Source organism: Amphiura filiformis, chromosome 1, assembly GCF_039555335.1.
Source record: "Amphiura filiformis chromosome 1, Afil_fr2py, whole genome shotgun sequence".
NCBI lineage: Eukaryota > Metazoa > Echinodermata > Ophiuroidea > Amphilepidida > Amphiuridae > Amphiura > Amphiura filiformis.
Window position 1 is genome coordinate 77,288,028 of NC_092628.1, and position 12,826 is coordinate 77,300,853.

General features: G+C 37.8%; 1 protein-coding gene across 1 annotated transcript in view; it reads left to right on the plus strand.

Moving 5' to 3' along the window:
• The window catches only part of LOC140163062 (xanthine dehydrogenase/oxidase-like), a 46,373-nt gene that overhangs the window by 14,936 nt on the left and 18,611 nt on the right, over window positions 1-12,826 (plus strand). The gene's annotated exons all lie outside the window — the stretch shown is intronic.

Below are 12,826 nucleotides of genomic sequence, written 5' to 3' on the forward strand. Positions count from 1 at the left end.
ATTATTTCCGACCCCGGACGATACAAAATATGAAAACTTGAGCGGTCATTTTGTGACAATTAGAAGTCTCTTCAACAGAGCATTAAATAGAGCTCTATGGTCTCTTCTCATTACACGACACGTAGTAAGACCTGGTTAGCGACGTTTGCCGAGCGGCCATTTTATGACTCCTGCAAATCGATGTCACTCCACAGAGTGTTGTGGGCCTGGTCCCGGGCCTGGTTCTACCCAGCAAACACAGAACGTTTTCTAAAACATTCAAAAAGGTTACCAAACATGCCAAAGGTTGCCATGAAACATTTAAATGCAGGGTTGTCTGAGGCTGTTTCTGTGTGCTTGAAAGGTCCCCTAAGTTACTCTTTAGCCTCTCTTTACAGTCATGTTCTAGACCATGAGACATGAGAAAAAGTGAGGGCAAACTTTCGGTACCCTGGCAGTAACTCCTCTAGAGGTAATTGAACTTTGTACAGGGGTGGGTTAAACTGCAAACTTACTCAAATTGTGTTTAATGATACCAACCCAGTGGGCACAGGTTAGGATTTCGACGTTGTATCAACGTTGATACAACGTCGAAATATAACCTAACCTGATTTCAACCCGATTTCAACCTAGAGATTGGTTGAAATCAGGTTGAAATTTCAACGTCGATACAACGTTGAAATTTCAACCTGATTTCAACCATGTTTCAACAAACTTTCAATGCAAAATTAAGGAGGTTGAAATCAGGTTGAAACTTCAACGTTGATACAACGTTGAAATTTCAACCTGATTTCAACCAATGTTTCAATGCACAACTTAATGACGTTACATAAAATATTATTAGGACGAAATATGCATATGCCTAGTATAATACATGTTTAAAGGTCGATAGCATTGAAATTTTAGCCAAGTTTTTCAATCCGCATGATCTAACGATTTAAACCGAACTTCCGTTCCCTTCTTCAAGTGGCGCGCGCGGTGTGCACTACCTCAAATACTTACGCGAAAACACCGGGTGGTACGGGGTATGCTATACGGCCCCGTCGCCGCTCAATTGGCGGGCTGATGTTGATATGGGAATTCCTACAACATGGTGAAGTTGGTGCAAGAGACGTTCACAAACACTTGTTAGGGGGGCTGATGCAAAAGGGTGGGGAGGGGCTTTAGTTTTGACCCTCCTAGGGGTAGAAGAGGGCCTTGAAAAATGACCAAAAATTTTCCCAGGAAAATTGAGTTTATATGATTTTCTATGGGATTGACCCATAATTTTCATGTCAAAGGGGAGGCTGAATTTTTAGAGATCTGAAAGGGGCGGAAAACTTTCGCGATGATTTTTTTTTTGCATCAGCCCCCCTAACAAGTGTTTGTGAGCGGTCCATAATATGCCTATTCGCATATCTTCAAACTATTTTACTTACCCGATCATATCGCCCCGGGGAATTGCCCGGGTATCGCCACGGCGGCATAGCCGGTGTAGTAGCTACAAGGTCGGCATATCGAGGTCGGCACCCATACGCGGGAGGCAACCGGGTGTGGGGAGTGGGTGGGCCGGCCGATCATAGTCGGAGAAAGCAGGGGAGTGTTAAAGGGGGGGACGCCCTCTCTAATTTTTTTTTCATGGGGGACGGCAAGTGTTTATAGGTAGGCCTATACCGCACGTTTGCAAGATATTGTGGGTGGGTATGTACACGCGTGCACAATTGTGTTAACAAGCGTTCGCAAATGTTTGCGAGTACGCACTCCATGTTTACAAGTGTTCATGGGTACGCTTGCGTACATTGCCGGTACGCACGCACGTTCGCAAGTGTTTGCGAATACGCATGCGCGTGCGCAATTGTTTATGGGTACGCATGCACATGTTCAAGTCTTTATAGGTACGCACATGCGTTTGCAAGTTATTGCGGGTACGCACGCGCGTTCGCAAGTGTTTGCAAGTATACACATAATGCATACACAAGTGTTTGCAAGTAGGGGAAGGTGGGGCATAACGGAACACTTAACTTCGAGGATGCTCTGTGACGTCACCATAAGTAATATGACTGTAAAAAGTATATGTTCAGTTGAAGTTTGTATTTACCTTTAATATACCATTAACCAATATAACTTGAGTTGAATCTTACAATTTTTTATAAAAATGAAGAAATATTTTCAAAAAAATAAATCCGTTTTGCCCCACTATCGGGGCAAAACGGAACCCCCCTATGGGGCAAAACGGCACCCTGGGTGTAAACTTATATCAGTAGTTCCATCGGTAGGCCCTAGGTCTAGTTATATGTAGGCCTATATTCAGTTACAATATTAAGTGGGCCTACCATCTCTGTGGAGTGAGTGGTTAACTTCTTATAGACCTAGTAGGCCTATAATATGTATGACCAATATTTGATTAGAAAGAAATATTAAGTAGGCCTACCCATCTCTGTGGAGTAAGTTAACTTTTAATCATAAATTCTATCTGTAGGCCTAGTTTAATATGCCTATGTTTCAGCGAAGTGTTTACCATGCTCGAGTAGGCCCCTAGATAACGCCTACATTTCCTTGAGTGAATACGTATTATGTCCAATTGGGGCAAAACGGAACCCATCTGTGGGGCAAAACGCCCGGGGCAAAACGGAATCCTGTTCCGTTATGCCCCACACTAGGGGTTCCGTTTTGCCCCATACCTAATTTTTTAGGAATAGGTTGCATGCATAATACATTGTAGCATATAGGCCATGCAGTTCATACAGCTCAAAGCTAGTACCTTAGTGTTTACAATATACACAATTATTTGGGAATCCGATATTAATGAAGTAAAATTTCCGCGCATTAAACATCTACATATCTTACGTCAGACAGGTTTTAATTTTTTGACTCGATCTTGCTCGGATGTCAGTAGATTGTTTCAGATCAAATTTTTGTTGTAAATCTGTGTGGCCATACTTGTGTTCCTCAATATAATTTGCATAGACGGCAGTATTGCCAAGGCCTATTTTTCCGTTGGGTCCGTTTTGCCCCGGGGGTCCGTTATGCCCCACCTTCCCCTACAAACGCACGTTCTCAAGTGTTTGGGAGTATACGCATGCACGTTCGCAAGTGTTTGCGTGAATACACTCGTTCTCAAGTGTTTATGCGTACGCATGCACGTTCGCAAGTGATTGCAAGTACGCAAGCGTATGCGCAAGTGTTTACGGGTACGCACACGCATGCGCAAGTGTTGATGGGTACGCACTTGTGTTCGAAAGTTATTGCGGGTACGCACGCGCGTACGTTACGCAATCGAGTTTGCAAGTGTTTTCGAGTACGCATGCCCGTTCGCAAGTGTTTATGGGTACGCGAAAGTTATTACGGGTACGCATGCGAGTTCGCAAGTGTTTGCAAGTGCACACTCGCGTTCACAAGTGTTTATAGGTACGCACGCACATTTGCAAATTATTGAAGGTATACGTACGCGCGTGCACAAGTGTTTGTGAGTACGCACACAAGTGTTTATGGGTAGGCCTACGCACACACGAGTGCAAAACTGATGCCACTGCCACGAGCGGGACGGCGCATCAATCAATGACATAATGCCTTGAATGTGTCCGTTTGTTTGCTTGATGTAGGATCTGGATTTGGATCTGGATAGGCAAGCAGTGAATTCTGCATCACGCTAGAGTTGTAGGCTAGTCGGCCTAGGCCTATGAAACATGTTGAAAAACAATTTCAAATTTTTGGATATTCGTTAGTTCTGGTCGCATTTTTACCTATAAACATGTTTCTAATCCTAGATCACCATGTTTGGACATTCAAAAGTTTAAAAAATTTTGGATTAAAATTGTAGTAGTATCGCTTTCGCCCAACACTTTTCCAGAACGGATATTGCCCAATGTACATCAGTAAGCAAAAGGAGTTGTACGCGTACGTGTGACGAACATAAACTTGAGGCCTAAATTTGCAAATAAAACAGGTTAGTAAACATTTAAATTTTCTTTAAAGGTCTACTTGACTTTTGGACACATTGCTGGATTTATATTTTAACTTGGTTTTACGTTTTGTATCATCAGGATATGTTAAAATAGTTAAGCTTACTGAGCAGTTAAATTACATGCCTGCTGCACATGCCATGCATGCTGTACAATCATGAATGCACCATTCGAGACACAAAACAGTGCCTTGAAGTTGACATGCTTAATGACTTGTACTTGTACAAGACCCAGTCATGCCAGTTTGGAATATTTGCGGGGGGCAATCAGGCCCGTAGTCTGGATTGATTGGGGGGTATTGATTTTGAAAAAGTGGACTTTTTTCAAAATTTGGAACTTTTTGGACTGGGCGGATTTGGACATTTTTGGACGGACCAAGATTACAGAAGGCATAAAAAACCTCTATTTTTCGCTCGCTGCGCTCGCAAATGGGACTTTTTGGGTTAAAAAAAGGGGAACTTTTTGGGCCTTTGGCATTTGGGGGGGGGTGCTGGCTACGGGCCTGGGGGAAATGCAAATGTTTATTGTATAATTAAGAAACTAGGCCCCTAGAGCCTAGCCCTAGTCATATCATGCAGCAATGCTCATGTGCTAGAAGTCATTACAATCGCAAATTTTCAATTTGCGATTGTACTGTTTTTAGTCAGTTCTTCTTTCTTTCTTTCTTCTGTCAAACCTATAACGAGTCATCGTAGCCATATGCTCTAGGCCAGTGTCCAACTCGGTGGGTCAAAGGTCATAGACATATGTCATTTATGGCAAAAATGTGATTTTCACTAAAAATGCTTCATCTTCCACAAATTACATAATACAATGACGTCACTTGCATACCTGCATCGCCTAATAGCCAATGTCTAAAAGTTGTACAAAGAATTGGGGTCAAAGGTCATTAAGAGGGGGGGATCTCACAATTGCATTATCTCGACATCCGTAATGGGTATGGGGCTCAAACTCGGTGACAACAAATCTCATGACCAGGGCCGGGGGACATTTTACAGGGGTCAGGTCAAAGGTCAAATTTTAGAAATGCATTTTCTGTAAGGGGTAGGCCTACGGGACTCAAACTCTGTGACAACAAACTGACCAGGGGAATATATTGAACACTTTGCAGCGGTCAGGTCAAAGGTTATCTTGGGTCAAATCTTATAATTTCTTCTTCTGGACTCAAACTCAGTGACAGCAAATCTCATGACCAGGGAAACATTTTGCAGGAGTCAGTGAGTTCAAAGGTCATGCAGGGGTCGAATTTTTTGGACATCTGTAAGGGGTACGAGGATCAAACTCGGTGACAACAAAATTAATGACCAGGGGGGATATGTTGGAACACTTTGCAGGGGTCAGGTCAAAGGTTAACTGGGGTCAAATCTTATACCGTAATTTCATTTTCTGTAATGGATATGGGGGCTCAATTTCGGTGACAACAAACTTCGTGGCCCGGGAAACATTAAGGTCAAAGGTCAGGTCAAATGGTCATTAAAGAGTTACATGCCTTGCGATTGTCTGCGCTCTGTAAGGCTAATGGAACTCGATTGTTAGTTTCCTATTGACCTCCCGCATCACCTTTTCAATTTGACCAAAACTTTCATTATTTTTTATAAAAAGTCAATTATTTGAAAATTGAGATGGAACTAATGAAAATTGAAACTCTCAAAATGTCTGATAGTCCAGTCAATCTAAACAAATAAGTGGTGTCAGTCACCACTAATTGCAACAGAATTTTTTTCACTTTTATACATTTTAGTGATGTCCCCTGAACATCATACCAAAAATATACTAAAATATACTTGGTGGAAAGGTAGTTTTTGGCGGGAAAAGGTCATACAGGGGTCAAATTTCAAAATTGCTCTAATCTTTTTAAAAACTATACCAAAGCATTCCTCTAGTCCTAAGGATTCAGAAAAAGTATAGTTTGTCATATCTGTGATGTACCATTCTCAAGTTATAAGCAAAAAGGTCAAAGGTCAAAGTTTGGGCTCCACGTGGGTCAACTTCGAAAAAATGCTCCGATTTCCTTAAAATTGGTCTCAATGTGTTCGTCCTTTAAAAACACTCCAAAATAAGAATAGTTTGCCATATCTCATACCAAAAATATACTAAAATATACTTGGTGGAAAGGTAGTTTTTGGCGGGAAAAGGTCATACAGGGGTCAAATTTCAAAATTGCTCTAATCTTTTTAAAAACTATACCAAAGCATTCCTCTACTAGTCCTAAGGATTCAGAAAAAGTATAGTTTGTCATATCTGTGATGTACCATTCTCAAGTTATAAGCAAAAAGGTCAAAGGTCAAAGTTTGGGCTCCACGTGGGTCAACTTCGAAAAAATGCTCCGATTTCCTTAAAATTGGTCTCAATGTGTTCGTCCTTTAAAAACACTCCAAAATAAGAATAGTTTGCCATATCTTGGATGTTTCGTTACCTAGGTAGCAGGGTAAAAGAGGTCATTGACCATTGAACTCTATTGACCCCGACCTAGTTTTCGATGTTACGCATGTAATAAACAACCTAAACAGTGCAAATATTCTTTTAATGAATTATGTTTGCAAGCCGAACAATTTGACACCATTTTGGTTAAAATAGGACAATTTTTAGTTTTTTGACCTCTGTTGAACCCAACATTTGACCTTTGACCTTTTCGGTTATAACTCAAGAACCGTACATCACAGATATGGCAAACTATATTTTTTCTGAATCCTTATGACTAGAGGAATAATTTGGTATAGTTTTTAAAATGATTGGATCGATTTTGAAATTTGACCCCTGTATGATCTTTTCCCGCCAAAAACTACCTTTCCACCAAGTATATTTTAGTATACTTTTTGTATGCTGTTCAGGGACATCTCTGACATTCATAGCAGTGAAAAAAATTCTGTTGCAATTAGTGGTGAGTCAAAACCCACTTTGACTGGACTATGACATACCCTGCTGATCATAATCAGCAGTTTTTCTTAGTTGTAGGGGTAGAGGATGTGGTAAATAATGGAAATTTACGGATTACCTCATCATGTTTCTGGTGATTACAAAAATTGCAAATTTCTTTTCATGTTAATTTAAAAAAATAAAATCTTTTCTCAATCTGTTGCAAAATGTCTGTAATGATGATCTAAGCATTAATACCTGTTTTGAAATGGTCTTTCATCAACAATATATACTTTGGTACTGGTGGGGTACCTAAATTTGGAGAAAGCTGTTCATAAAATCATTGATTTTGTTGACATAATGGATAATGAAAAGAGACCGAATAATGAATAATGAAATAGCGACCTCGTCCTTTTTTTCAAACATCCAATCGGAAACTAATAATCGAGTTCCATTGGCCTAAGCGCAAATCATTATCTCTAGTGTATTTTTTTTTTTAGACATTAAGTTACTGGTAGGGCAGACTAGATGTGTCTTTGATGATTTGACATGAATTTCAATGTCAAAATGACAATTATTTTTAAAATAATAAACTGAGTGATAGTGATACCAAGTTCGTGGAAGTCCACATCCCACTGACAAAATGATATTTTAATAAGCGCAGAATTATGAAGCATACATGGCCCAGGCCTATAAATATGGCTAGGCGTAAATAGTAGTACCAGTAAATATTTAGTTAGACTAGGCTAGTGGAATTTGTGGAATAAAGTTCTTTTCAAATAGATAGAGCTTAAGAGCTCGGATAGCAACGTTTTCACGTATTTTGTGTGGGACCTGAGAGCATATCAGACATATCTAATTGCATTTTGATTTGAATACGAGGAATGTCCTTCTAGTACGGTATCAAATAATTTTTTGAAATTCGAGATTAAAAATTGATATTTTTGAAACAGTCCTCGAAGTAAATTCTATAAATCTAATGATATACCGGTACTTAAAGTGTATGTAGCTGGGACGAGCGGCCGTCAATCATATGAACATTTTGACCTTTCCTATTGAAGATATAGATTGTTCCCCAACAAAATTTAGGTCTTTTGGGGAAAAATCTATATATATGAAAGGTCAAATTTGTCAATTGATAGTTGGCTTTTCATCCCAGCTACATACACTTCAAGTAGATATCATTCGATTTATTAAGTTTACTTTGAGAACTGTTAAATGTCAAAATTGCCATTTTTAATAATTTGCCCCAAAATTTTTATTGCATCGCGAATTTCAAAAAATTTAAATTATTAAATATATCAGAAGGACATCCCTATTCAAAATTAATCATGTTAATGTTCGTTTGTGCTTCCTTGGTAGGCCTAGTTGCAACCGTTTAGTAAACATAACGGGTAGGCCTATATCTAATCTTTTCTGAGAGACTTAAGGTTAAATTACAAATATACATCATATGACCCTAATATTAATAATCTACTTATCTTCGTTTTAATAGGCTAAATGAATTATGAACTTTATTCAGTATTTGTATTCACGAGATTTAGACCCTTAAAGCTATAGGCCTATACCTTCCAAGTTATTAAAGGTCGTAAAGATCTTCCTCAAATAGATTCAACATTAAGGTGCAATCTGCAGTTCTCTAGAAAGAAAGTGAGGCTATTTTTAATTTTTCATTAAACTTATCACTGCTCTATGTCAAAAATATCATGTTCTCTGAGTATGCCTACTTTAAACATGTGCAAGCATGAGCCAATTAGTGTTGAACACTCTTTAGGCAGATTTTTTAGGCAGAAGATTTCACATCCCCAAATAATTTCTCTAGTCTAAAGCATGTGTCTAAAGGAGCAAAGATAAGTTATACTTTCCCTCTTTTTGGTCCCAAGAATGGCCCTAAGAATTGTTCAGCAGAATTACCCTAAACAGTCAGGAGTAACAGGTCTACCTTCAGTAGGCCTATGCCTATTTTACATTAAGCATATTAATCGTACTGTAAGTCTATGTCAAATATAATGTTTTTGTATGTGTAAATTATGGAAATAATTGTATTTTTAAATCCCTAAATTGTTATTTTTGTCGTTACAGCTGACCTGTTGTTGTGCCACGTGACAATGGAATCAAGACAAGATTGGCCATGCAATAGACAGACTATAGTCCATGACAATGTACAATGTATAAAGCATCAAGAAAATTGACTTAACTTAGAAAGTTTAGATGCAGCCAAAGATTTCGGATGAACTGACAACTTGAGAGAGCCATAATTTTAATACATAAGAGCACGGTCAAATCAAAGATGGAGTAAACTGGCACGGCATGGCATGGACCAACTCCTACACTGAATAAAGTCCATTGTTGAGCAGTTGCTGCCACATACTACTCATCCGTTCCAGATCTAACTTAAGTTGTTAGTCATCATTCATTCCATATAGCCCGCAGATGGAATGAACTCACGCCTCACATTCCAGGAACTGTGAAATGGACCAGCTTCAAAAAGTGTTTTGGTCAAAAATGTGATTTTTGGTCAAAAATGTGCAAACCCATCAGCTTAATGATAACAGCTGTTATTGCCTTGATATGTGTCTTGACATATAGAACTAAGCAAGCAAATACAGATTCTGGTCTAGATTTTCTTAATATTGGTATTGATGACATCATCAATGCGATATAAGCCTACTGATAGGGTTGACGTTTTCGATGCTTATCTCCTTCAGCTTAAACTGAGCACGACAAGGATCCTTTGAATACGTTGAAGGGTGGATTGCAAACGCAGAACACTTCCAAAGCTATTGATCACACTATCTGTATATGATCTGATCATCAGTCTAAGAAAGTTCTGTGAAGTTCTTCGATGAGAAAAATAGAAGTATTCAGTTGTATAATCTGTCAACAATTTCAAGTTTAGTTATACGTGTAAAAGTCAGGACTTAGAAACCTTAATTATGTTAAAGATATCTTACGTGGTATCAGAAGTTTTAAGTAAGTTGTAACGTGAAAAGAAGAAAAACTTGAGATTTTTACTCAAGATTTTTACGCAAGCCAGGGGAAACCCTATATTAACATTAAGTATAATGGGCACATTGCATCCAGTACATTCTTAAAAGGTTCCAAAAGGGTCAAGTTCTAAAGTGTCCTCCTAGTACATATATAGGCCTATGGATAACCCTCGCACTTTAACACAAACAGCTTTCTGAAAATTCACGAGTTCTTTTGAGAACCATAGCTAAATGATCTAAATCTAATGTATTTAGGCTCTAAATGTCCAGCTCTAACACTTTTTAAACAAATACACACGTTTTAAAGGAAGGCTCCGCCTATCACAACATTATGCCCTATTATATGTAAGAAAATAATTATCAAGCACGAATCACGTGGTTTTATCTAAAACAAACTCATGGCGACCATGTGATTCGTGCTTGATTATTATTTTCTAACATAAATTTATAAGGCATGATGTTATGATTGCCGGAGACGAAGTGCTTAGGAATAAAAGAAAATATTGTTTTCCACATTTTCACGAAACGATAGGTATTTTTGGCAACTCCAACTCCTAAACATCACAAATCACAAATAAAAAGCTTACATATCTAATTTCTAAAAGTTTAAAATGACTTTCAGCCCAAAATTCCAAGCAACCTTGAATTTTCGATGTGTGACACACATCTTCATGGTAGGAAGTCCTATGATGTTGTTACTTGTTACATACATGTATCTAAACATGCATGTCACTTAGCCAAACGTTAACAGTGTTGAAGACGGGATATAAGTGTTCAGGATGCGTTTAGATACAAATTGTATCAAAGTATGATACATGTAACCATGGTAACGTAACTTGAAAATCATAAGGACGGAGCTGATTTTATTTTGGATTTGCGATGTGTAGGAGAATATGTTTCAAAATATGAAACCATAACTTACCCTGAATTCAAACTCTATTAAGGGATGGAGTATGCACGTTTGGACAGTATTTATTGTGGGACATTAGAGCACATCAGACATATCGAATTGCATTCTGAATACGAAGAATGTCCTTCTGATATTAACAAATTTTGATTTTTTTAAATTCGCAATGTAATACACATTTGAGCAAATCATTAAAAACTGATATTTTTAATATTTAACAGTACTCGAAGTAAACTTCATAAATCTGATGATTTTTTCCCCAAAACACCAAACAAATTAGGTCTTTTGGGGAAAAAATCTATATCTTCAATATGAAAGGTCAAATTTTTCAATTGATCGTCGGCTTTTCCTCCCAGCTACATACACTTTAAGAATATATCATTAGATTTATAAAATTTACTTCGAGGACTGTTATATATCAAAATGTGAAAATATCAAATTTTAATAATTTGTCATAAAATTTGTATTATATCGTGAATTTAAAAAATGAAAATTATTTGATATCAGAAAGACATTCTCCGTATTCAGAATGCAATTCGATATGTCTGATGTGCTCTCATGTCCCACAAAAAATATTCATTCCAGATCCCATAAAATTGCATATTATGTTCTAAAGACACAAAATAAAATTAGAAACAATTTAACAATTTTCTCAATTTCTTGAATAAGAACCTTAAAATATCCTAAATTTTGGTCAAAATATTTTGACCCATATTTTTGATTAATAAAAAATTATTGAGAGAACTGTTTCTAGTTTTGTGTCTTTAGAACATGCAGGTTTTTTTAAGACACACAAAACTATTTAAGTGTTTTTGGTGTTTTCCAGCTAAGGCGGCAGCCACTATGAACGTGGCTATACCATCTTGAAAAAAATAATGGATTACCTTGTTCTGCAGCTAGAGCACTATAATATTCCTGGTTGATTTTATACCAATAATAGGTGAAAGAAGTGTCCTGTATGTACATGTGTTTGTTGTTGTTTTCAGCTAAGGCAGTTGCCATTTATTACTATTACTTGCATTATAAAGGTACAAAAAATGCTTTGTCAACTCTATAATAACATGTTAATATATCGTGCATCTATTTTTCAAAAGTGTTTTTAGAACGTTATTAAAACGTTTTTATACCCTTTATATAAACCAACAATAAAACGTTATCTGTAAAATGTTTTGTGTTTGCTGGGCAACTCAACTTGCAGGTTCTACGACGACGTTGAAAAATTTATGATGATGATATCAAAATAAATTTCAAAGTTCAAGGTAACTCGACTTATGGCCTAAAACGCGACGCTTACTTTGCACGTAAAATCTTTGGAAAGCTATTTAGGATTAAAAATAGGTCAAATCATCAAATTGAGGCTTTTACGATAAAAAGGTGAGAAATTAGCAAAATCGAATACTAAGAAGATTGCCCAAGTTGCATGTTTACTCAGTGGTGGCCATCTTGAAAAAAAAATGTGATATTTGGTCAAAAATAGGATTTTTGGTCAAAAATAGGATTTTCGGTCAAAAATGTGTTATTTGTTCAAAAATGTTTTTTGGTCAAAATGTGATATTTGTTCAAAAATGTGATTTTCGGTCAAAAATGTGATTTTTGGTCAAAAATAGGATTTTCGGTCAAAAATGTGATATTTGTTCAAAAATGTGATTTTTGGTCAAAAATGCGATTTTTGGTAAAATTGTGATTTTTGGTCAAAAATGTGATTTTTTGGTCAAAAATGTGATTTTTGGTGTGTGTTTTTTGGTCAAAATGTGTTTTTTGGTCAAAAATGTGATTTTTTCAAAAATGTAATTTTGGTCAAAAATGTGATTTTTGGTCAAAATGTGATTTTTGGTCAAAATGTGTTTTTGGTCAAAATGTGTTTTTGGTCAAAATGTGATTTTTGGTCAAAAACATGACCGCCGCGCACGGGCCTGGGCACGGGCCCGCGCACCCGATTGCCTCCCGCGTTGCGGTGCCGACTGCACCGGCCCTCCGACTCCGACGCATGCTCCACTGCACGAGGCCAACCGACACCACACCCGGTAGACTCCCGCGTATGGATGCCGACTGCACCGTCCCTCTGCACCGACCACTGCGCGCGGCTCACCACGACTCCACACCCGGTTGCATCCCGCGTATGGGTGCCGACTGCACCGGCCCTCTGCACCGAC